Source organism: Henckelia pumila, chromosome 3, assembly GCF_033568475.1.
Source record: "Henckelia pumila isolate YLH828 chromosome 3, ASM3356847v2, whole genome shotgun sequence".
Taxonomy (NCBI): domain Eukaryota; kingdom Viridiplantae; phylum Streptophyta; class Magnoliopsida; order Lamiales; family Gesneriaceae; genus Henckelia; species Henckelia pumila.
In genome coordinates, this window is record NC_133122.1 from 203317741 (window position 1) to 203323971 (window position 6231).

Genomic DNA, 6231 nt, shown 5'->3' on the forward strand with positions numbered 1-6231 from the left:
CTTGCCTATCGATTAGCTCTTCCTCCGGCGTTATCTGGAATACATGATGTCTTTCATGTATCAATGCTTCGAAAGTATCTTTCTGATGAATCTCATGTACTTCAATCTGATGAAGCTGAACTCGACGAGACTTTGAGTTATTTCGAAAAGCCGATTCAGATTCTTGATCGTAAAGAGAAGCAACTTCGTACGAAGACTATTCCGCTTGTGAAGGTTCAGTGGAGTCGTCATGGTATTACAGAAGCGACTTGGGAGACTGAATCAGATATGAGACAACGATTTCCAGAGTTATTTTCTTGATGTGAGTCTCCTTTAGTTTTCTGTTATCTGATATCTGTGATATGATTTGTTGATATTACTAAGATTTCGAGGACGAAATCGAGTCTTAGTGGGGGGGAATTGTAACGCCCGGAATTATTTAATTTTAATCCGAGAATAATTAATTTGGAAATATTTGGAGTTTTGATTTAAATTCTAATATTCTTAAATTGATTAGGATTGAAATTGAATAAATTGGGAATTTGAGGACTAAATTGCAATTATGGAACTCTTGAGGGGCTAAAGTGCAATTTATTATGAACTTATCAGAAATTAGACTCCTTACTCAGCTTTGCACGTGTATTCTTCAAATGTAATCAGAATTGTTTCACTTCCTTCAGCCAAGAAACGAGAGAGCAGAATTTCCAATTTAATTCTTGATCTTCAAAAGCTCATATCTTTTTATCCGTTGATCCGTTTTCGATTCCGAAAGATGTTCTGGAATCCTCTCAACAAGACCTTCGATTTGATGTAAGTTTTTCTGTCTTTCATGTTGGTTTGAGAATTCGAAATGGACAGGTATCAGAAGTTGGAATGAAATTGATGGTTTTGATCTTCTAGCTTTGATGTTCTTGAAGTTTGGTTAAAGAGTGATGTGTATATCATGTCCTTATGATTTTCAGATATGTTTCGATTGACATATACTTGCTGATATGTTGAGTTGAGTTTTTGAACATCTGATATGAATGTTAGAAATGATTTAGAGTTGTTCGGGATCGCCGAAGTAATACCGAAATGCCGTCGAACTCTTGAATCGAAATGATTTGCTATTGTTCTTGGAATCTGAAGTTGTTGAACTATTAGCTGATGATTCCTTTTTTGTTATGCTATGATTTCAGTGTGTAAACAGGACAAGTAAACTCGAGAACGTTGAATTCGAAACCGATAGAATAACACACAAGGTTGGTTGAGTTTCCTTTGAAGTTCTTGTGGAAGGTTGAGTTGATATTGAACAGAATTTGAGTTGTGTTTGGTAATTGATCTTGGACAGAATTGGACAAGCTCAAAGACATCCTAGACATCACATTTGAAAGGTAAAAGTGGACTACTATTTGATTGGGATTACAACTCGAGATGGTTTGTATCGAGTTCCCACAATTCACATACTTGTTTTCTTAAGTTGTCTTATGTGTTTTACCTTGATTACTTGGATAAGTCTTTGATATAATGAATGCTTTGATTATGATATATGTTTCATTCATCTTGATGAATTATTCCTTGAATTTGAAATGAACGGACACGTTCGAATAGACGATTTGAGGGATTGTATATGTATGGCCTGGGTGGTTGTTTTAGCCTAGTGTCTGAACTACATATATAATGGCTTCAAAGTCTAGAGGAGCAAGATAGTAGCCCCACCTCGATAGGGTGTGTCGGTGGATTAGCTATGATATCTTCTTCTCGGGATCCCAGTCGATGAATGACGAAATGAACCTTGTTTTGAAAGCATGCATTGTATTTACTTCCATATCATGATTGTGATATTGATTATGCATGTTTAGTTGCTTTTACTGGGAAATCTATTTCTCACCGGAGTTATCCGGCTATTGTTTTGTTGTATGTGTCATTGCAATAGGAGGAAGTGGAACCGGGCAAAGGCGGACTTAAAGAACAAGGGATGAAATCGATATAGCGTGAGGATCCGAGTTAGGAGTTATGTGTGCTGTCATGAAGTTTATTGAGTCTTAAACATGATCATGTTAGAAGATACTTGTACCAAGACTTGTAGATGATTGAGTTGTGGTTTTGTTGATGTTTATAGGATTGGAAATATGTTGTAAATCCTTGAATCAACATAAGGTGTCTTGAACTTGATATATGACAATGTTATTGCATGTTATGAGAATTATGATTATGTTGTAAAGCCTTGGAATGGGTTATTCCTAACAATTATAGCATGTTAGAATGCATGTTAGATGTTATGATTGATTAAACCATGTCTAGACTTTGGTAGGACATGATCTTGAATCAATCATAGGCATGATCTCGTTTTTGACAGCAGCTGAGCCATATTTTTTTCTGTTGGTTTGGCTGGTGCACGGGCGAGCTCCTGCTCGCGCGCGCGCGAGCCAAGCCAGGGGGCCTTGGTCCCATTGGCCGGCGCGCGCGCGAGGGCTGATGTCCGCGCGTGCGCAGAGCAATTTATTTTAAAAAAAAATTTTTTTTTTTTATTCTTTTGTTTAGACTTTGATTATTGTCTAACATGGTTTAATAATGAATAATGAGATTAATGAGAGATTAGAACTCGGGTCATCACAAATTTTAGTTATACTATAGTGTAATTCTAGTGTTATTTTAGTTATACTATAGTGTTATTGTAGTGTAAATTTAGTTACACTATAGTGAAAACCTAATGTAATTTTAGTTAAACTATAATGTAATTCTAGTGTTATTTTAGTTATACTATAGTGTTATTGTAGTGTAAATTTAGTTATACTATAGTGTAAACCTAGTGTAATTTTAGTTATACTATAGTGTAATGCTAGTGTTATTTTAGTTATATTATAATGTTATTGTAGTGTAAATTTAGTTATAATATAGTATAATCCTAGTGTAATTTTAGTTATACTATAGTGTAATTGCTATTGTTATATTAGTTATACTATAGTGTTACTGTAGTGTAAATTTAGTTATACTATAGTGTAATGCTAGTGTTATTTTAGTTATACTATAGTGTTATTGTAGTGCAAATTTAGTTATACTATAGTGTAAACCTAGTGTAATTTAATTTATTATATAGTGTAATGCTAGTTATAACGCCCAGAATTATTTAATTTTGATCCGAGAATATTTAATTTGGGAATATTTAGAGTTTTGATTTAAATTCTAATATTCTTAAATTATTTAGGATTGAAATTGAATAAATTGAGAATTTGAGGACTGAATTGCAATTATTGCATAGTTGAGGGTCCAAAGTGCAAAATCCTAAAATTTGGCAGGACACTTGCTATTGTTTTGTTTCCTCACGTGTACAATCCATATTTCATCAGATTTATCCAAGTTCAGAAACCGTGAGCAAGAAACCGAGAATTCTTCCAAGTTTCATCTTCTTCTTCAATTTGACGTATCTTGAGCTACGATTATCCGTTTTCGATTCCGAAAGATGTTCTAAAATCCTCGCGAGACGAACTTCGATTTGATGTAAGTTTCTACTTTGTTTATCAAAGTTTGAGAAGTCGAATTTGACAGAGATCAGATATTGATATGAAAGTGTGGTTGTTAACCTTCTATCTTTGATAATCTTGAAGTTGAGTGGAAGATTGATTTGTAAATCGTGTTCTTATGAATTCCAGCTATGATTCGATTGAATAAATGTTGACATGTTGAGGATTATGCTGGTTTTGAATTGTATATAGCTGATGTTGTTATTGATATGGTCGGAATCGCCGAAGTGATACCGATATGCCGTCGAATTATTGATTTGAAGTGATTTGCTATTGTTCTTGGATTCTGAAGTTTCTGAACTATTGACTGATGATTCCTTGATTGTTATGCTATTGTTTCAGTGCATAAACAGAGTATATAAACTCAAGAAGTCTACTCCGAAACCGATAGAAGATAGAACAAGGTTGGTAAAGTTTGCCTTGAAGTTCTTGTTGAAGTTTGGGTTGATAGTGAGCAGACTTTGAGATGAGTTTTTGGTGATTGATCTTGTACAGATTTTGACAAGTTTGAAGACATCCTAAACACCATATTTGAAAGGTAAAAGTGGACTAATATTTGATTGGGAATATAACTCGAGATGGTTTGTATCGAGTTTCCCCTAAATCACATACTTGTTTGATTATTTGCTCTTATGTGTTTTACTATGAGCTATTGAATAAGTGTTGATATAATGAATGTTTTGATGATGATATATATGTTGCATTCATCTTGAAGACTTATTCCTTGATTTTGAAATGAACGGAAACGTTTGAATAGACGATTTGAGGAATCGTATATGTATGGCCTGGGTGGTTGTTTTAGCCTAGCGTCTGATTTGCATATATGATTGCTTCAAAGTCTAGAGAAGAAAGATAAGTAACCCCACCTCGAGCGGAAGAGTCGGTGGATTAGTTATGATATCTACTTCTCGGGATCCCAATTGACGAATGACAAAATGAACCGTGTTTTAAAACATGCATCGTCTTTACTTTTATATCATGAGTTTGATATATGATTTGTATTGCATGTTTAGTTGCTTTTACTGGGAAATATATTTCTCACCGGAGTTATCCGGCTATTTGTTGTGTTGTATGTGTCATGACAATAGGCGGAAGTGGATCCGGGCAAAAGAGGAATTGAAGAACAAGGGATGAGAGATTAGCGTCATGATCCGGTATAGAACTGAAGTTGCTGTCTTATATGTTTAGAATAAGAGTTGAGGCTTTGAATTAGTAGACTTGAACTTTAGTTAAAGTGTTGATAGTTGATCTTGTACAAACACTTGAAATGGATGTTCTACTCTTGCCTTGAGTTGTTAATGTATATATATGTTGTTGACTTGATATGATTTATATACCATGATGATGCTTTTGGGAGTTGATACAACATGTTTAGAACTTGATTCTTACTTTGTGCATGTTTTAGTAGATCAAAGGTTCAAGTTTGACAGCAAGTTTTAGAGCTGGTTTTGAGCTGCGTTTTGTGGGAAGGACCCTACCTCGAGCGGCGCATTTCAGCCGCTCGAGCGCAGCCCATTAAAAAAAAAAAATCCAGCTTTGAATGCTTGGTGTTTGCTTATCTTTAATTCATGATCTTGGATTAATTTTGTGAATTTGAGAGTTTGAGAGATTAAGAACCGGGTCGTCACAACAGGTAGTATCAGAGCAAGACAATTCTGGACTTAGATAGACAGGGAGTGGGGTAGATTGAGTCTTCTGCCTTACTTATTTATTTTTTTTATCATGCTATGATTTAATTACGTGATTGAATTACATGTTTTAAATGCTAGCATGATTTACTTTCAAGTATTTTATTACAAGATGTTGTAATTATTTTATTTGAAAGTATAATTACGATAATTAAAGATGCATGCCTACTGGAATATCTGAACTGATTAGAGGCATGGATTCTGATGATTTATGATATGCTACTTGATTATCTGAATTGATTGGAAGCATGTCTTGTTGAGTACTTTGATTATTTATTTAAAGATTGAATCAGAACCGAGTCTTGATCAGAGGTAAGATGATCCGAGGAGGACTGAGATAATTTGATGATTTGGTATCCTAACCATTTTGATAATCAGATATGTCTCGAAGACCAGGATGACCTCCTCTGAGACCCCATGTTCCTATTTCTCTACCAGAACAGACAGTTCATACTCCACCGACAGTTTTCACACCGATAGTGCCTGCAACTGCAGTCCCGAGTAATGAACAGGGCAGTACATCACGAGATATGACAGATATGACTGCAACTCCCATGGAAAAACTATTGAAACATTTTCAATCCTACAAGCCGCCAACTCTGAAAGGTATTGAAAATCCCGTTGAATGTGAAGGATGGCTTGATGATATGGAGATGTTATTCGATTCACTAGACTACGGTGATGAGCGAAGAGTCAGACTTGTTGGTCATCAGTTGCATGAGGTTGCTAAAAGCTGGTGGTTCACAACAAAGAAATCTCTGGAGCGTCGAGGAACTATTCTGACCTGGAATGTCTTCAAGACTGAATTCTATCAACGTTTCTTTCCGGTATCTTATAGAAAAGACAAGGGTGCCGAATTTGCTAATCTGAAGCAGGGAAACTTGAATATTGAAGACTACGTTGCAAAATTCACTACATTGCTAAGATTTGCTCCACATGTTGCAGACAGTGACGAGGCTATGGCTGATCAGTTCATTAATGGACTGAATCCTGATGTTTATACACTGGTGAACACAAGGCGACCGAATAATTTTGCTGATGCCTTGAACAGTGCCAAAGGA

The 6231-nt window shown here is 35.4% G+C and overlaps 1 long non-coding RNA gene across 1 annotated transcript; it reads left to right on the forward strand.

Moving 5' to 3' along the window:
• Positions 1 to 1244: 1244 nt before the first annotated feature.
• Positions 1245 to 2164, forward strand: LOC140886368 (uncharacterized). The gene is made up of 2 exons (XR_012151532.1): positions 1245 to 1352; positions 1895 to 2164. It is a non-coding gene; the product is annotated as an uncharacterized lncRNA (long non-coding RNA).
• Positions 2165 to 6231: the final 4067 nt, after the last annotated feature.